The 19,987-nt window shown below is 46.2% G+C and overlaps 1 protein-coding gene and 1 long non-coding RNA gene across 3 annotated transcripts in view; one reads left to right on the top strand and one right to left on the bottom strand.

Moving 5' to 3' along the window:
- DNAI1 (dynein axonemal intermediate chain 1) overlaps nucleotides 1–19,987 on the top strand; it is a 144,666-nt gene that overhangs the window by 115,562 nt on the left and 9,117 nt on the right. The window lies entirely within an intron of this gene.
- LOC111941120 (uncharacterized) lies at nucleotides 5–2,355 on the bottom strand. The gene is made up of 3 exons (XR_002869856.2): nucleotides 2,273–2,355; nucleotides 1,187–1,275; nucleotides 5–127 (listed from the first exon to the last, which is right to left on the bottom strand). It is a non-coding gene; the product is annotated as an uncharacterized LOC111941120 (long non-coding RNA).

Here is a 19,987-nt window from a genome sequence, read left to right as displayed (position 1 = left end):
CAAGTTTAAAATTGAAATCGATTTACTTGAAATCAAGTAAAGGAGAACTCAGCTCTTGCTCAAGTTCTCCCACAGAAACCATGCTGCCTGTCTTCTTGTGCTTCTGCATCAGAGCCTGTCAGCTTTCCTGTAAATGAGAAAGCAATATCTTTAGTATGTAAGGAGACTTGGGATCCTTGTCTCAGCGAGGAGATACATGTGCCTCTGTGGGTTGGTGAAGGTTTTTTTTAATGCATCCATGAGGGAAAATTGTGAAGGATGATAACATCTCTTACATGGATCTATTACTAGATTTTCCTTCTGGTCCTCATCCAGCTGTGAGTTGAATGGCTGTAAATGCAATGTCCTTTTACGCCCTTGTAATTCTCATATCCAGTTGTCTCATGTTAAGTGGAGTCTTTCAGTTTCAGGCTTTTTAGAACTGATCCAAGAAAGCAATCTCTCAAGATGATCATCTTTTATTTATGTACTCCCAAATGTTTTATATACTCTACTAATCTGCTGTATTAGGCAAGGTCTTTGGCCAGGAACTAATCACACTAGTGTCACTCCAGAGTCTTCAGAATGATTTTTAAAAGGTTCCTTCAGCTGGCTGCCACTGGAAATGTGAATCTTCCCTGTCAGAGAGGGCATAGAAAACAATAGTATGGCAATTTGTTTGGGACTGAGTTGTGGAAGCTGTGGAGAACAATCTCTCATATGCTTCACACTTTTCTATTTCCAACTAAACTTCAGCCTGAGACTGCCAAAGCTCTCCAGGATGTCATTAGGTTGACTCAGAATAAGTTTTCCTGGTGCTTCATGAGTCCTGCCTGGGCATGGGTAGGCACAGTGTCTGCCATGGACCCTTCCTGCACAAGGGCTTAAACAGTGGAGGGGAGTCACACATACAAAAATGTGGCTGCTCTCCTCTTCACCTCAGCTGTGGACTGACCAGCACTCAGCAACACTGCACTGTGGGCCCCAGTCATTGAATGATTTGGGTTGGAAGAGACCTTGAAGACCATCTAGTTCTAAACCACTGCCCTGGTGTTCCACTAGACCGGGTTGCTCAGAACTCCGTCCAGCCTGGCACTGAGCACTTCCAAGTGATGTGGCATCCACAGCTTCTGGGAAACCTTCTTCCAGTGCTCACCACCCTCACAGCAGAGATTTTTTTCCTAATATCTAATATAAATCTACTCACTGACAGTTTGGAGCCATTCACCCTTATTCTGTCACTGCACATCTTGTAAGAAGTCCCTCTCCATCTCTCTTGTAGGCTCTCTTCAGGTACTGTAAAGCCGCAATTAGGTCACCCCTTAGGTTTCTCTTTTCCAGTCTGGAAAATACCCAGTTCTCTCAGCCTTTCCTCATAGGAGAGATGCTCCACCCCTGTGATCATCTTGGTGGCCTCCTCTGGGCTCACTCCAGCAGGTCCCTGTCCCTCCTGTGCAGGGACCCCAGCTCTGGATGCTCCAGCTGGGTCTCAGCAGAGCAGAGCAGAGGGGCAGAATCCCCTCCCTCCCCTGCTGCCCACGGGGCTCTGGATGCAGCCCAGGACACGTTTGGCTCTCTGGGCTGTGAGTGCCATGGCCAGGGCATGTCCAGCCTCTCACCCACAGCACCCCCAGGTCCTTCTGGGCAGGGTTGCTCTGGGTCTGTTCATGCCCAGCCTGTGCTGATACCGGGGGCTGCTCTCACCCAGGCGCAGCACCAGCACTTGGCCTTGAACTTTATGCTGTTCCTATGGACCCACTCCTTGAGCTTGTCCAGTCCCTCTGGATAGCATCCCATCCTTCAGGTGTGAATTCAAATGTCTACTTTTGCTCCTGGTGGCCAGCAGCAGCTTTCCATGCAGTTATGAATGCTGTCATTTCTTTTTGCTGACCACCTTTAAAGGCAAGTGTTGTTGACAAAGAAATTTAAACTGTGAGTTTAGGAGTAACTCCAAAGCTTACTGCTGACCGTAAACCAACATGTAACTACATCCCACGCAACATTAAACGGGATGGAAATGGACTTTGCTGCTCTGATGTTATTAAACTATCTGTCTTCTGCTGGCCTGGTTAGGCTTGAAGGGACACTGAGTACTGAACTAAAACCTTCCCACACATGTGGAGAGGAAGGAGGGATGTTCAGGCATGACTGGTTATGTGTGCAGGTTCCTTGACTGCAGCCAGCCTGAAAGATACAAGGACTTAAAACAGGTGATGTGTAGTGTGGTGGCAAAGCAATGGACCTGGCCTAGCCTGCTCCATGCCATAAGTGAACAAGTGGTGAGGATATTTACCTGATGGAAGAGAATGTTTTAGCAGAGGGAGATCACGCCTTGTCAGAACAGGATGTGCCATCTGGTGTGTGCTCCTTCCTTTGCCAGCACCAGCCTTTGAGTCCTTAGCAGCAGGCCTCCAGCCGTGTTTGCAAGAATATCATGTCACAGTAGGAAGCCAGATGTACTTCCAGAGTATTGATCCAGGTTCCTCTAAAGATCAACTCAGTGTGCTCTTTACACCCTTACCCTGTGCAACCATCTTTCCTCTGTAAAATTACTCAACTTTTCCCTCTTTTCTGGGATTTCCCAGGCTGGAGTTGACAGTCACAGAACTTCCACAGACTTCTGTAAGTGGAGAATGTCCAAAAGTGTGCAGAGGAGTCATGACATCCCAGCTGCCTCTTTGCAGATAGAAAAGCCTGTCCATGCCTGGCTCAGTACCTGGGTATCCCAGGCTGTTCTCTTTGCCACTTGATCCTCTCAGAGCCCAGTGGGGAAAACTGACAACCAAGTGGACAAACTACAGCCAGTGCTTCTGAAGGTTGGGGCCTTCATACCAATCCCAGTATCTGGGAGCTCAGCTACTTTGGAGATAGAAGGAACTGTTCCAGAGCTTTTGGTGAGTTCTGGAAGAACCCAGGGTGCCAAAGGAACAGGGCAGTCAGGGGCGCTCATCCATGTCCCACTACCCCTCTGTTTCACACTGATGCTGCAGGGGGTTGCCTTCTCAAAAGAGCTGGGACAATTGCTTTTGGCAGGTAAAACTTGCAGACAAATCAACCTGTTCTGAGAGAACTGTTAATAGCCATATCATTCCAAACCCCATGCATCCGCTAAAAACAGACACAATGGTGTCTGCTCCATGTTCTGCAGATTCCTTGGCTATTGCTGGGCTTGCAAGATAGAGCTTACAAAAAGTGACTGAATCAGCCTGGTGAGATTTTAGCCATTCTGAGTTTATTGAGTTTTGGCTGTTAGTTAAAGCTGGTGTGGTGGATAAATGGAAATGGGGATGATAAGGATGCTTTCATTCTCTTTAGACCTTGGTCCTTTCCTCTCTCCATGTCCTTGAGCAAGAAGGGAAGGTTCGAGATCTCTTTAAATAATTCACAGGGTTGGCCTGCAGCTTAATTAATTCATGTTCGTAAAACACTTGGGGATCTTTAAGAAGTGTTATTTAATACTCTGAGTTTTGCTGTCAGCTACATTAGCACAGTCTCATTTATGAACACTTGGCAGAACAAATATGCCAAGGGGGGAACTTCTCGAAAGCACTCAGGTGGTGTTTTCAGAAGTGACTTTCACGAAGACACACAGTAAAATCTTTTAAAAAAACCTACAATTCCTTGTGAGTTTTGGCATCCTAAACTAATAGTGGCTGATGGGAAAAGGTGCATTTTTTTGTTGAGAGGGAGCTGGGGACAGAATTGCTGCCACCCATCAGGCACTTGTGTCAAGGTCACACAGAGGGCATAGGAGTCCTGTGTACAAGGGATGTCAAGCACAGTGGGTGTCCATGTGGCTGTGCTGTGCTGTGCAGATTTGAGTCCTGGATCTCTCCCTATCTCCACAGTATGAAGTCTCTGGGGAAGGACAGAGACATCCCCCTTGCCCCAAGCTGTATTTATTTCCATAAGGTGACACTAGTTTGGGTCCTTCTGCTCAGAAGTGGGGGGACAGAAATGCCTGCAGTATTTTAAGATGCAGCAGTAGGAATAAGTGACTCTCTACTGTCATCCAAGCCACTTTTAGACTCCAAGCGCTCTTTAAATATTGCAGCGGATGTCAGGCAGGAATTGTTTAACTAATAAAGTATCATTTCTAATTTGTAACGACCTTGGTGGTTGAGTTCACCCCAGGGAAGCATTGCTGTAAGAAGAATCAGTTTTGGGCAGAGCTGTTTAATTAGTGAGCCTTCTGAGTTTCATTTGAGGGTTGGAAGAAATTAAAGCATTTTGTCATCACAGTCAGAAGAATGTAGCTTCTCATAGGCTTTGGTTTGTTTTTTAAAAATTGCTAAAGTAGCCTGGCTTAACCTCTGCCAATGCCAAAAGTAAGCAGAAGATAGTAAAAAAAACATTGTGCAGTGTTTTTTAGAAATTTTAGGAGAGCACAGCAGAGTAGGAATAGAAGAGAAAGCAGATCAAAGAAAGGCTGTAATACAGAATTTGCTGAGGCTAAGGCAAATTTCTTGGCCAGTACCCAGGATGAGTGCCAGGGAGGCAGACAACTTCTTGGCCTGATGCTTGTCTTGGATATTTATCTTGGATTATTATCTCAGTCTCTGTTCCTGCTACTGTTTTCTTCACATGCAAAGCATCTCTTTTTCTGTTTCTTGGTAACAGCTGAATTTCTTCCCAGGCAATAAATCCTGATTGACTGGGTCTAGCAGGGCCAGTGTGGAGTGGGAAGGGGAACACAGCTGCTTGCCCACACCAGGACACAATGCCAGGACTATGCATGTTCGGGAGCTGCAGGCACACACCTGTGGGTCTGATGCTGTGTACCTGTGAGCAGCTTGTAATGTGGGAACAAGTGAGGGGCGTGGGCTGGCTCTGAGCCTTCATGTCCATGTGCACATGCTGGGCAGCTGCTCTGCCCTCTCTGTGCCTTATCAGTGTCACCCCTGGACTTCGTGACTCATTGCATCTTTGCAGCCCTGACGATTTTACCCTCGGCCAGATCCAGCCCAAGGCTGTTCAGTCAAGGAAGGAGCTTCTTGAAGCACTGTGGCTTTTTGGCCATAGCTGATGGCAGGGTCTGGGAGTGATTTGGGAACTGTGATGAACCATGGGAGGATGTTTAGGTTTTAAGGAGATGGAAGAGGGAAGGGGATTTGGCAAAGGTTGGTGGAAGTGTCCGAAGTTTTAAAGGAGAGTGGCTGAAATCTCCTCTTCAACCTATCCCCCTCCCCAGCACTGTATCCCAGCACAGAGATTCCCTGGGGCCTGAGGTTTCTTCCTCCTTCACACTCCCCAGCAGCACCCTCTGCACACAAGTGCTCTCAGGAAGGGACCTTGGTTTCCCGTTACCAGTTTCAGTGAGATGCAGGTACAAGGCTGAAACACTGTAAATAGAGAGTGGGATGCTTGATCATGAACTGCTTTGTAGCCTTGTGTTGCTGTCATGTAGAGTGACAGGGAGTAACTTAAAGGAGTAAAGGATCAGGAGGTTGTTTCTGTTCTTAAGTGTTTTCCTGTAGCTGTGGGAAGTGTAAGGGATCAAGCAACCAGCATGTAAATACAGAAATACAAACTTGAACTCCCTCCTGTCCCAACATGTACAGTCCATCTGAACATATGACTGTATTTAAGGAAGGAGCTATGGATTAGATCCATTCTCCAAGGTCAGTCAATCCTGGACTGCTGAGCTGTTTTAGTACTGAGGGAAGTATATTTTGTCCTGTTTTAGTACTGAGGGAAGTATATTTTGTCCCTAAATTTTCTATCCCAGCAGCTCTCATTCTGCATGAGAGAAAAGCACTTGTCTCTCCTCTCCAAACAGGTCAAGTTTTGCTCTTTTAGCGGTGTAATTCTTAGTCCCTCTGTTTTCATGCAAATGCTTCTCTCTCAATGCCTTCTGTGCTGCTTGAGCCATGGCTGATTTTCTGTGTCTCTTCAGAATTGGCTAATTGCTCAGTGACCCAGAAGCACAAAGCACAAGCAGTGCTGGAGGAATTTGGTGTGCTGCTGTGCCCTGCCTTCATGAGGATTGCCTCCTCCAGAGCCAACTTGGCCTCTGGATAAGGAGGCACATACGAATGAGCTTGGATCTCATAAAAACTGACCTGCAGCTTGATGGCTTACTCTGAAATTTGAAAATGCTTTCTGGTTTCTTTTCAGTCCCTCCCCCGTTATTTAGTCTAGTTGCAAGTAGCTGCTCTCTGTACTGTTAGGGGGAGAGCTGAGGAACATGGGGTGTATCCAGGGACTCGTGAAAGCCTGTGTGTGACTGTTCACAGCTTTCTGTGCCACTTTTGTAGGCCATGTAAGGATATATGTACTGTTATTTATTCTTTGGTATGGGAAGGAAACCGAGGGCTGGAGGCCTTCAAGAAGAGCAGGTTGAAGACTTGTACAGACAGGTGGCTCTGAGCCTTCCTTGGAGCAGGAAGGTCTGGAGGTGGTTGCTGTGACAGGCTCTGTTCAGAGCATGCAGGTCCCAGCAAGAGGCTGTGCCACTGGTGTGGAGCTTGCCAGGGTGCAAGCAGCGTTGCTTGTGACCTGCGGCTGTTTTGCTACACGGACGTGTGACTCATAACTGTAAATCAACAACCACCAAAGGGAATATCGGCAAAAGCAGGCTCCTGTGCCCCTTCTGCCTCCTCCTTCCCTTCCATGATTTCCTGCCCTGACACTGTGCTAGGAAAGCCATCAGCAGGAAGAACCTTGCCTCCCCACAGGATCTCTTCTCTTTCCAGTCCCACATGAGGTGCCTCCCAGTCTAGCATAGCCTGAGATGAAGTGAAAGGACTGTCTAAGCCTGAAAAGCTGTTACTTGGGAAATGAGATGGTCCATGTGCCAGCAGGCTACAGTTCCTGGGCAAAACTGAAACCTTTGGATATTACCTGGACACCCTGGGCACAGCCACTGGGCATAAATCCAGATGTCCAAGAGTGTTGCACCACCATTACAAATGGTTCTGGATCCTGAACAGAGGTGTGGCAACCTCAGATACTCACCCTGTTTGGAGAGCTAACCAGAACAAGCAGGGGCAGATCAACAGGACTTGAATAATCTCATTAAATCTATTTTCTTTGCTTTTGGTGAAATAATTTTTGGGATGCATGAATGTATGTGAAGGGAGAAGACAGCTCTATGTAGCAGAAGCCTTGTTGAACCCCAAGGTCAAGAGCTGGAATTTTTCTTCCTTTTACTGTTCCTGGCCACATCTTCAGCCTTCTTTTGTTATGTAATATCCCTTTCTGTGGCTGCTGTGTTTGGCAGTTGTTGGAGAGAAAACATCAGCGTATTTACAAGTTATTTTAAGCTGGAGTAAATTCCCAGTGGTCAGGATGAAATGTGTTTAGTACGTTAAATGAAAACATTGGCAACTGAAGCAAGAAAAGGTCCCATTTTACAAAAAATCCATAGTACTTATGAATAATTTCTAAAGTGCAAATCTCATTCTGTGAGGTGCTGTGTGCTGTTAAGGGGATACTGACAAAGCCAAGAGGACCAGCTTTGACTTTTTAGTTTTGTCTTTGAAGATCTAATAAAGGTATAATAAAAAGTGTTGCCTATGTTTGAAAGTGATATGAGACTGCTCCATTTTGCAATACTAGAAGTTTGGAGAAAAATGCTAGGGGGATTTGGTTTTATGATCAGTAATAGTCAAGACTTCTTAGGCATAAATCTGGTGTGTGTCCTTGGATTTGCTGTCCTCAGTAACTGAGATCTCAATTTGGCAGAGCAAAATTGGTTTCTAGTTGTGCCTTGTTTACATCTTCCCTTTTATTTCTCCGCATTGGTGCTGTTATGTTGCTACAAGCACTGTTTTATCTGCAGGCTTTGCATCCTCTTCCTTTGTGCACAGATTGTGTCTGTTCTTTGGTGTCTGCCATCCTAGAGCTCCCCAAGTCCCAGCAGTCTGGACTTTGCTCCTCTGCATCCTGAAGTGCCCATTGCTGCCTGTCCTAGAAAATGCCAAATGCATAATAAGGAACCTTGCCTTATGTTTTCAAAGGACTTTCATTTTGGTTAGATCTGAGATTGCCTGGATATGCCTGTTCAGCTTGCACAGTTCCTCTCTGAGCTGGAGCCTCAGCTTTCTTCAGTGCCTTGGCAGAAAGCAGAGAGCAATATTATGGCGAGTGAGGCACTGCTCAACCTCAGAGGATCTGCTTGGCTCACCTGCTGCTCCTGTTTCTTTATTTGTCCTCTGTGCATTTATTTCTCTGCAGTTGACTTAAATCCCATACAGGAAATCGGGAAATCCTGAGAAATCACCAGTTCTCTGCCTCAATAATAGCCCCAGTACAAAGGCAGAGGGACCCCTAGGGGAACAAGCTGTTTTCAATGCACAGCTTTGGCAGAGCCAGCAATGGAGGCTTTTTGGGAGACTCATTCTTCCAGTAATGGCTGGGTGTGAGTGCAGAACTTCCAGCCAGCAACCTGCCCTGCAGAGACAATTCAGTGTTCAGCCCCCCTGCCAGAACTGATTAGAGTGGCCTGATGAAGGAGGTAATGTGGATGCTTATCCTCCAGGTCATTTGAGGGTGAGCTGATTTTATGCCAGAGAGCCCCAAGCAGCTCTTGGGGAGTGCAGCTATTCCTAAGCACTAGCTCTGCACAGGGGAATGAAGGAGAAAAGCTTGTTAGCTCAGCCCCTGAGCCACTGGGTGTGTTTGAAGGACAAAGTGATGGCTTGTAATGAGGACAAGGTGCAAAGCAGTGCCTGGGGTCTGAGACCATGCCATGGTCCTGGCCTCTGCATCTCCTTGGATGAGATGCATCTCCTCTCCATGTTGAGTAGGATGAAGACACCCATCTCCCTTGGAGCCACAGTAGCCAAGTGACATTTGTCCATAGGGACCATGAATCTAGCCTCTCTCCTGTAGCCTCTTCTCTGTGCTTCCCTCCTGCTGAGTGCTTTTGGGACACATCCAGAAGTGGAGCTACACTTGGGGTGCAGTGATGGACAGCCGTGTCCCACCAGGGCCCATGTCCTGAAAGGCTCTTCTGCCTTCTGCCTGACATTTGCAAGTCACAGACTATTGAGCCCAAGATTTCAAGCTGAACCAGCCAGGTCACTGAAAAACTGAAGAAAATTAGGAAGTGGAGCTAGGGGCAGAGGGAAGAGGTGGCAGTGGTATGAATCAAAGGATGAGAAGCTGGATCATGGTACAAATAGGAAGGAGCAGGCATCCTGTGGGTGACCTGACCAGAAGTGTATGTTTGGCCTCTGTTTGCCACGGCATCCACTGGTCATGAAATGGAGAAATTAAGGTGGAGAAATTTAGCTGATTCTCCCCAGCTCATGGTTGTGTAGTGCTTTGAATACTTGAGAGCTCACTCAGCAGGGATGGAGAACAGGACACTGTTCTTCATTTGCAAGACCCATTCGCATCATGTTTCTGCCTTGCCTCACAGAGCCCAGTAATGCCCCAGAGCTTGAAGAAGGTGAGCTTTTACTCTTCTTTGAGCTCTACGAGGAGAATGGATACAAATTGAGAGGAGAAATTTAGGTTAGATATTAGGAAGAATTCTTTTGCTGTGAGGCTGGTTAGACCACAGGACAGGTTGCCTAGGGATGCCACAACCCAGGCAGTGTTCAAAGCCAGGCTGGATAATGCCTTAAGCAGCCTGGTCTAGTGGGATGTGTCCTTGCCCATGGCAATATGGGTGTTAGCACTGGGTGGTCTTTGAGGTCCTTTCCAACCCCTTAAGGTTCTGTAATTCTGTGATACCTTGTCCCTGGGCATCAACTGGGAACTCTGGGACAGTGTTCCTTATTGCAGAGCCTGGTGGTATTTGCTGCAGTGGCAAGTGCAGGAAATTTGTCATGACATGGAATAGGAAGAAATGCAGCTATGAGGGCCAAAGAAACAGTTTGATATCTGGCACATTCCTGTAACTCCTCCTGAGCCTCTGCCAGAGCCTGACACAGCCTTCCCCAAACAGCCGGCCTGGGCTGGAAAGGGCTGAGGCTGCCTGTGGAGACACGGAGGGCAGCTCCCTGCCTGGGAGATTCTGTCTGTGCCATTGTAAAACACATTCCAAATTGCATTGCTGTGAAAGGCCCTTCACTTGCAGACTTCACCTGTGGGTTTTGTAACTCTGGGTGCACCCATCTGAAGATCTTGATGCCCCTGCATGCCCTGATCAAAACAACCATGCTGCTTCCAGCCCTTCCCAAGCTCCTCCCCAGCTCACACTTGTGCCACCTACCAGCCTCCTCCAAAATAAAAGAAATGGAGACACCTGCACCTGCAGGCAGGGCAAATAAACATCCCTTTCACAAGTTAATTTGATGGGCTCATTGCAGAATTGTTTAAATGAGAGAAGGGAAGGAATCGCCAGTGAATAAAATGTCTCACTGCTCACAGAGATGGAACTGACGCAAGAGGATTATTTTTATCCTGTGGAGAAAAGGAAGAGCCCTGTGAAGCAGAGGAGAAGAGGGTCTGACTTGCAGTCCCGCTGGCTGTGTGAGATGCAGAGATGGCTACAATCAAAGCATCTCCAAGGTTCTCCTGGAGGGAAACTGTTATGCTCCAATTCACTGACTGATTTTGTGAGGAGTGCCAGGCACCGACCGTGTGAGGCTGTCTTAGGGCAAATGTCCCCTGGTCTCCTCTACTCCCATATCTCACCAGGGAGCTGCCAGTGATCCCACTGCTCTCTATCTAGCTTGTGCCTGAGCTCCTCACCCCTCACAGGGCCTGGACAGTGCAGGTACCTGTTCTGCCAGGACAATGTCGTGTTTTTCCACCTGTGGGGCTGAAATATTCTTGTTGTCCCCCAGACCACCTTCCATGAACTGTGCCCTTGCTGCACCATGTCCTGGGGGGGTGCTGCCCTGCCCAGCACAAAGAGATTCTTTCGCATGCCTGCCCGTGATGCTCCCATTCCTCTGCAGTGACAGAGCTGGCTGTTCTACTGCTTCACAGGAGTGCCTGGTCCCATCCAGGTGATTTTCCCTCTAACTCCAACCCTGATGGCACTCCCTCCCCACAATCCTGTATTTGTGCTGGGGATCGTCCCTGCTCACTCACAGTATCTTGTATTTGTCCTTGCTAATTCACATGCCGGTTTTCCAGATCATATCTCTGGTCCGGCAAAGTAATTTCAAATTCCAGTCCTGCCTTCCTGGACACCTGCAGCCTTTCCGTCTGTCCCACTATCCAAGCACTAACAGAAACTCTGACCAGACCCCCACCACACCACGGAGCTGTGAGAGTTACACACACCTCAGTGCTGACAGCTCTGGGTACAAGTATTCAGCTGGGTCTTACCAGTTTCTATTCACTTTATGTAGATCTACTGTCTCACTTCAGGATCAGAATATCAAGAGAGACAATGGCAAAGTCTTCCCGAGGTCATGGTTAATGACTTCTGTGCCTTTCCTGTCCACAAGGTGTATTGCACTGTTGCAAGAAGAACTCAGATTGGTGCAGCATGACTTCTTTAGTGCAAATTCACATCAGTAATGATGCATTTCAGGCACTTACACGTTGTTGACTTTTTCCACTCATCTTCTGAAAAATGAGATTAAGCTGAATTGTTTTCTTTCTGGATAGTTGCTGCATTTATCTTCTTCAGCTTCCTGATCCCTATCATCCCCTGAAATTCCCCCAGGAAATGCGTTAGATTAAGGCTGTTAGGTTGATCAGGTGTGGTAACTGCTGCCCTTCCCAACAGCCCCTTCCTGGGGCTGTTGTGGTCAGGATGATCTCAAACACAGTAATCAAGTCAAAGTATGTGGGTACAGATAGCACTTTTTTATTACGCAAATAGGAATTCCTGGGAAGAGAAGTGCTTTTGCCCTAAAGCTGGTATTTTATTCTCCAGATATGTATTATTTGAGTTGATAAAAGTCATTGCCTTTCCCTGCAATGTGCTGTCTGGGTGCACATTAACCCTGCTCAGCTAGAGCAGAAATCTCCCCACTTGGTTGCTGGTGTTTGCTCTGATATCCTGAGGAGAGGGGAAAGGAGCCTTCCCAGAAGCACAGGAGGGAGCATGAATATCAGCACTGCTCAATTACTGCTTTCTTATTTCTTTGCCTCATCTGACTTTTTGATGATTACATAGACTTGCTGTCAGAAGTAAGACACCAAAACAGTCAGACACAAGAATGACCAGAAACTACTTTGCAAATGCAGCTGTGAGACTGGAGGATGCTCATCCCTCTCCAGGATTAGGTTTTTTGCTTTGATCTGCACTGAAGCAACATGCTAGGCCAGGGAAATTAACTCAAAGGCTGTCATTTTATCTGGCCTGGCCAACCGATGGACATTCAGTGGGAGTTCAGGAAATTAATAATTTTGTTTATTTCATGTTAATGGCAAAAAAAAAAAAAAGCACCATGCCAGGCTTTTCCTTGGTTTGAGTTTGTAACACAACTGAACAAAAAGCTGATGCATTTGCCTGCTCAAGAAGAAAAGCTGTGCTTTAAAAGCTGTGCTGTAAAAACACTGCAGACCAAATGACTCCTGCAACCTGAGGGCTGAAAAAGTTAGGCTGCACAAGTGAAAGGGAAACCCACCCTGAGAAACCTCTTCTTGTCTGCTGCCACAAGGCCAAAGGAGCTGTCTCACTCAGCTCAGACTCATGGGGTTTTGCAGCCTAAAGCACCAGCAAAAGAGAGGGATGTGGGTCCCGCTTCTGCAACCAGGAGAGGCTGGAGTAGCTTGAGCCTAAAATGTAGTGCCGAGAGATGGAAATCCTGACTGGCTATGGGGTATAAAGACTTGAAGAAGGATCTGCCATCCCTTCTGCAGTGACAGGGAAAACTCCAAGTTGCTTGCACTCTGCTGTGTGGGGAAATTTCATTCTTCAGAGTTCTCTTACCCTTCTCATAGCCAGGGATATGCTGCCAGCCATGATTTTTCAGATGCCTGGGTGGTAGGCAAAGTCTTCTGCAATCAATCAGGCCTGCATTTCAAGTCAAGGTTAGTCTGAGCTCTGACTTACAAAAGCAGCAAGGAATGGGGCATCATCACTGCCTACTTGCAAAGGAAGATGGTGTGGCAGAGGTTAACAGGCTGAGCAGGGGTTAACAAGCCAAGGCAATTAGTATCTCCCTTTCTCTCTATCCCTGTCCCTTACCTGGCTTTAAGCCACTGGCAGGGGTTCACTGGAGAGGTACAGCCTTTGTGCCTGTGCTTCACAGCCTGTGCCTGTCTTTCTGCGGGCTTTAGTTAAACCTCTGAGTGCGCCTTGTCCCTGCCTCTCCCTGAGGGAGTAACCCCAGGTTTTTGAAAGGCTGGTGTGGATTGGGCTGGGAGGTGCTACAGAAAAGCCACACATTACGTGATGTGGTCGAAGGACTTAGAGGAAACTGAAACCTTGCAGCTGGCCTGTTTCCCCTGCTTTAGAAAGAATTGCTTGTCTATCAACATGAGATCTCTTAAACACTACTACTCCCTTAGACACATACTACTCCATGGGCTTTCAGCCTTACTTGCCAATTGCTGCTTGGATCAGACCTGTGGTAAAACTTTGTCAAGATACTACTTCTGCCTCAAAAAATGGTTGAACATGGACTTTTCTCTGGAAAATAAACACCCTGCTTGAAAGAAGGAGCACTACAAAACACCTATGTGGATTCTGTTAAAAAGAGCTGGGACCAGCAGAACTTTAAATGTAGCTAGGAAGGGGTCTCTGCACACATCCAGGTTTGACTCTGCAGTGGAGGGGATTGACTGATTGATTGATTGATTGATTGATAAGAAAATGGAAGGTAAGTCTTGAAGGACCAAGATGGTTGACATAAGGCCTAGAAAACATAACTTCAAGGAGGTTTTGAGGACCTTGCAAGTAAATTAAGCTTTATAACTTATAATTTAAAAAGTGTAATCTAAGATTATGTATGTAATACAATTATATTCTGTATTGTATGCATATATCAAATGTATAATATATAGTATATAATACAATTCTACATAATCTCTAAATATATTTTAATAAAATGTAATTTAATCTTAAGGCATGTAAATGGGGAGGGATTTGCAATGGAGGAAAGCACTTTAAAATTAGCAGACAGAGATATGATGGGATTTAGCAGCTGACCAAATTAAACAAGGACTTGAGAACACGTATTTAACATGGCACTAGCTTGTCTGCATCCCTCAAACTCCTTCAGGTCAAAACACCTTGTCTTTTAGTGAAAGCTGTGTTTTAGCTTCAGAAAGAGTAATTGTTGTGTTCAGGTTACTGACTGAAGCTGTGTGAATCATTATGGTTATTTCTGGGTTTAAAAATATATAAAATCTACTTCCACTTTTTGATCTTACTGAAATGATAGGGGAACTGTCAGGTAGCATTACAGTGGGAGATTCACAGCTTTTACAAAGGGGTAATGACAACTCAGAACAGGCCACATAGCTGCATTTACTGACTCCTGAACTTCTCAGTTTTGTTGATTATGGCTTGATTTTTAGCCTGTGCTTTAAACGATCAAACTGCAAGTGTTCAGCAACAACAAGGTGGTACAGTAACAGTGGGAATTTATTGACAATAAACCCATATTATCCTTTAACTGACACTGATATAAGCATAGTGGGAAAACATATACTTGTCCTACATGTCTGGGGTTATATAAGCTCCTCTCTTATGTCGGCTTTTCCACTTGTGGGAGGGCATGGGGAAACAATCCCCACTTTCTCATCCCTGTGGCACCAGCTCTCACAGACTCACAGTCCTGTCACCATCTGCCTCAGGCTTCTGCTCTCCAAGGGTTTTCTCCAGTGCTTCCTGGTTGTCATTTTTCACTGAAGGACTTTATTCTCCTCTTTACCCTTTGACACCAACATTGGAATTGGTCTGTGTAGCTTCCACAGCATCTAGATACCCTGGGAGGATGGTGCTGGTCCCCTCTGTGCCAGGAACTGGGAATTGAGAGCTGTATTGGTCTGCACTGATATTATGAGCAATATAAAGTTTAAGAGGACATTTGCTTAGAAATGATGTCTGCAATAAAACCATAATAGCAGATAGCAAATAGCAATAATAGAGATGCAAGACATCCTCCAGTTTATACTTGGTGATGAAGAACATGCTGGGATTTCAAAGCCACAGGCACATTCAGGCTGGAGGTGATGTTGGGGTATCTCTAGCCCAGCCTCCAGCTCAGAGTGAGTGTACAGCCTTGAGATCAGGCAAGGTTGCTCAGGACTTAGACTTCTTTTGAAGAACTCCAAGGCTAGAGATCTCACAGCCACTCTGGAGTCTTGTTCCAATGACTAAGTGTCACAGTGGAGAAAAACTTTCTTATGTCACATTGAATCCTTCCCTGTTTCAATTTATGGCTGTTGTGACTCATTCTCCTGCTGTGCACTCCTACATTTCTGTCTTCTTAATATCCTCCACTTGGGTGCAGGCAGGTGCCTGTTAGGTCACTCAGAACTACATCTTCTATAGGCTGAACAAGTCCAGCACTAGTGTCTGTTCAGTGCAAATCCTCCAGCTGTCAATAATCTTGGTAATCTCTGCTGGACTCAGCAGTATATGAAAACCACTGTTCACCCCTTAAACTACTTTCTGCCTTTCTTTCTGTAAGTGAAACCATTAGCTGAAAGTGAAGACCTTTCATAGCCTGTTTTTCATCACCAGGGCAGAGAACAGACAGAGAACTGTCTTGGGTTGCAATGCAAAATGTAACCAAAAGTGTGTGTTCTATTATCAGCTGTTTAAACCAGGTAGGACAGTGTTCTTTACCTCCTCCTTGACCCATCCTCCCTTCAGGGGGATGAATATCTTCTGTTGGTGGGCGACTGAGCCTCACTTCATGACTGATAAAATTACATCACCCCATTGTGAGATGCTCCACCCAGGGGGAGGAGCCCAGCATTCCTACCTGGATATAATCTCAGATTTGGAACACCAACACAACCTTTCTCCACTGGATTCTCAGAGGAAGACTGGACCAATCTACACCACCACTGGACCTTCAGAGAAAAGCTACAGCCTTCTACAGGATCATTGCTTCAACAGAACCACATCTGTCACTCCAGGAGGACTGCAGTCACCATTTAATTGGACTACTACCAACACCCTGACCAATAGTGGCATCAGATTGTATCCTGACTGTCAGTGTCTTGGGTTTTTTTGTACTACTGCATTTTTATTTTCGTTTTCTTAGCAAGGAACTATTATTCCTATTCCCATATCTTTGCCCTAGAGCCCCTTGTTTTCAGGATTATAATGATTTGGAGGGGAGGAGGTTTACATTTTTCCATTTCAAGGGAGGTTTCTGCCTTCCTTAGCAGACACCTGTCTTTTCAAACCAAGACACACACCAATACATCACAACTGTCATCTCCTTGTCTTATTTCTTTCTCTCCTAGAAAGCTCCTTTTTTTCCAGTGAGTAAGAACATGGCACATAGGACCAGGAACAGGAGGTGAGAAGGGTTCATCCTCTTTGCTTTCTTCCACCTCTCAAAATTTCTTTCATTAACACTCACCTAGTGTTTCTTAATTAGCGCCTTCTGGCTTGGAACTGCCTGCTTGCAGAAAATCCACTCAAGCTCTTGGCTGTTGTATGACAGGAAATATCAAACATTTGGGCTGTTTACTAGACTGACAGCTGCTCTTACACCGTGGATTACACAGGGGCTGAGTGTTGTTCCCTGCCTCTGTAGCCATCCTTGGCTTTACCTGTCCCTCCTGAGTGAACCTTCTGTGGTTCTGTATTTGTCTCCTGGTGGCGAGCCAAATGGCAAGTGCATGTCTGAGCTAAACCAGGAGAGTGCAGAGAGTGCAGAAGTTATGCCAGGAACAGGAACAGTAACCAGCTGAAAAATCACCCCAAAGGAGCAGTGAAAAAACTGTGATGAAATTGCAGAGAAGTCTGCAGATTTATTTGGGAAGGTGGATTGGTGTCCTCGCTGGCGTTTCAATTTTCTTATTCATTCTTCAGCTGATCTAGCAGAGTCCACTTATAAAGTCTTGAGAGAACCTGGCAGCATGGAGCTCACAAGGACTTTGAAAGGCCTTGTAGCAGATCTCCACATGGGGATATGGGCTGAAATCAATGAAGTGATTTCAGTGAAGACCTCCCTGAAATACCAGCAACATCTGCCAGGGCTGGTTTCCACTGTGCTTGATTCTGCTTAGGTGCAGAATGTGAATTAAGTTTCTGTGGTCCAAGGACTCAGAATTATGCTAATGTGCCCAGTTTAGTCAGTAATCCCATGCCTCCAACAGGATGTGATTTCATCATGGAGTGAGGTGAGAATTTGTCTCATATTATGTACACCACAATAGAATCCAAACCCCAGATTGTCATATAGAAAACAATGCCTTTCTTTATGGTGAAATAATAGATTGCTGGAATAAATCAGCTCTGTTACAGGTTCTCTGCTGCTCTTGCTGGATTGCTGACTCATTTACAGGTGGTTGCTGGGGAAGTTAAATTGCAAACAACCATTCATCATGATCCAGACTTCTTAAAGATTTTAAGAGCTAGGACGAAGCTGGCATTCTTTCTCCAGTTACCTACTTCTCACCTTCAGGACAGTTGCATCTTACCTAAGGATGTTATGTGTCTTTATGGCAAATAGGGTGTTAATGCAAGTATAATTACTGTAATTTAGATTTAATTTCCTGAGCACAAGTGCCTCCTTTCTGTCTTCCTTTTGTTTCCTGCTTGGTTGCCAGCTGTGAAAACATCTCTTTCCAAGATTGTTCTTGATGCAGCTGTGTAATGGGCTCATCCCCTGCTGGGCTGTGTCTCACCCAGTTCTCAAATGATGGTGACTATTCCCTCACAGACAGGGAAAGAGCTGGATCAGCCAAGGGCCTGGAGAAACCATTGTGCTGTGGTATTTCTCTCTGCATCTCCCTGCACTTTATATGATTAACTTCACAGGGTTAACTATTTTGTGGGAGAAGCAGTGGAATGTAGAGGGTTGAGGCAGCATTATTTCTACAAAGCAGTTGCTTCCACCACTCCTCTAAGCAAGTTTAGGCGTCTCCTTCGTGCTTGTGGAAAGGAACAACTCTGGTTGTCACCTTGAGCACTCTGAAAATATCATCAGGTTTTTGCTCAGTCCTTACTACCTCTCCCCCAGGCCTGACAACACATCTGAGTTTCAGGGGTCTCACACCAGGGTGATACCTGGAGTCAGTGCCTGGGCTCAAATCAGAATGGAAACAGAGAGCCTGGGAAGAAGTGACCCTTCCTGAGATGATGCTCTCACTATGCCACTGGAATCTACAGCCAGAAGTTGTATCCAGATGTGACAAGATCTCTGTCTTCTCTATCAAGGAGATAGCTCCTTTAAGGGCCCTCAGGAGAAATGGTGGCTGTTTGCCTGGCAGCATTGCCCCAGCCATGTCTGTCTGTCCTAGTTCCAGCAACGCAGAGAGCGAAGCAAGGATCAGGCCATGTTTGCTGGTGTTTTGAGGCTTTCAGTGACACTACAGTGGCTGATTTTATGTCATAGTTCCAACTGCTAACCCAGCACTGCTAAGCCCATCACTAAACCATGTCCCTGAGGGTAAACATATCTTTTAAATACCTCCAGATTGGTGACACCACAACTTCTCTGGGCAGCCTCTTCCAGTGCTTGACAAGCTTTTTTGGTGAAGAATTTTTTTGTAGTGGACATATCCAGTTATTGTTAAAGATGTGCATCAGTGTCAGCTAACTCTGTCAACAGGTCTAGTCTAGTCCTTACATTTGCAATTATTTGTCAGATAATTTATTTTGCCACCTTGGGCACTGTTTTGCTGAAACTGCCAGCTGCTGGTTAACCTTGTTCCATCTTTGGTACTTGTGGGACTTGCTTGGCAGTGGAGAGATTACTTTGGGAAGCGCTTGCCTTAAGGACCTTGATGACTTCCACATAATTTTCTTTCCAGCGTGCCTCTATTTTGCACTACTTTGTTGCAAAGAATATCCATTAGTTTCAGCAGCCAGCTGAGCAGATGGGTTTAACTGGTCTGTGGCTCTGAAGTAATTACATTTTGGTACAACAGAGACACAGCAGCAAACATGTAAAATTAATTCAGGTGCAGTATCCCAGTCAGTTTCTCAAAGCAAAGAGCACTTTAGGGAGGCCACTCCTGGCCACACTGTGACTGTGCTGTTGGCGGTGTGGACAATCACTAGGAATATCTCCTTCTGGTTTCCACAGATGACATTGGATTAGGTTTTCCCATGGCCAGTTCCTTCTTCAAAAATGTATTAGTATCAGAGAGGTTGATTACTGCTCCCATCTCTCTCTCCTGCTTCTGTTATAATTAAAACAGCAATATATGCATGAAGCAATTAGAATTTAATAATGCTTTTCTAAACAGGATGTCAAGGAGCTTAGTACAAAGACTTGGGCTGGAGCCAGATCAGCGTCTTAAGACTGGATTGTCGTTAAAATTGGCTGTCTCCTGCTTGAACAGCTTACATGAACACAGAATCTAGATCTGCTTTTTTTTCAGAGCGTACCTCATCTTTGTCTCCAGACAGGACCCAGAAGACCCCCTGTTCCTGGGTGGCAGGGTCAGAGCAAGGGACACATCACCGGTGCATATGGTAATCTGGGTCTGGGTGAGACAGGAGCATCCCCAACCCCAGCCCTGTTGCCATCCCCATCACTGCATGCCAGGGAGCCCATACTCAGGTCCATCCTGGGTTCCTCCCTGCAGAGCAGCTTTTGGTCAGGTCAGAGCATATCAGCCCTGGCTGATATGTATCACTGCTGGCAGTGTCTCACAGAAGGAAATGAGTGGTTCCGTGGGTGCCTGTGCCCCAGAGGAGCACTCCCTGAGCTGCCTCCCAGCATGTTGCTAGAATTCTCATGCACTGTTTTATCTTGTCTGCTTCTGGCTGATTGTTTGGGCCCTGCAATTGCAGTCAGATCAGTATGAATCCTGTTCTCTGCACAGCTCTTATGGACAGACCCTCTGCTCAGACCCTTATGGACAGTCCAGTGCAGCTGGGTCAGTGCACATGGATGGGGAGTGTGTGACATAACCTCAGCATCACTGCAGGATACGTGGGCTCAGAGGGCAGATGTCTCAACAGGCAGCAACAAACATGCTGCATGGACCAGCACTGTGCCAAGCC

This window comes from Cyanistes caeruleus, chromosome Z (genome assembly GCF_971803275.1).
Source record: "Cyanistes caeruleus chromosome Z, bCyaCae1.hap1.1, whole genome shotgun sequence".
Taxonomy (NCBI): domain Eukaryota; kingdom Metazoa; phylum Chordata; class Aves; order Passeriformes; family Paridae; genus Cyanistes; species Cyanistes caeruleus.
Note: the sequence above shows the minus strand (reverse complement) of the source record. Positions and strands in the feature narration are given on the sequence as shown.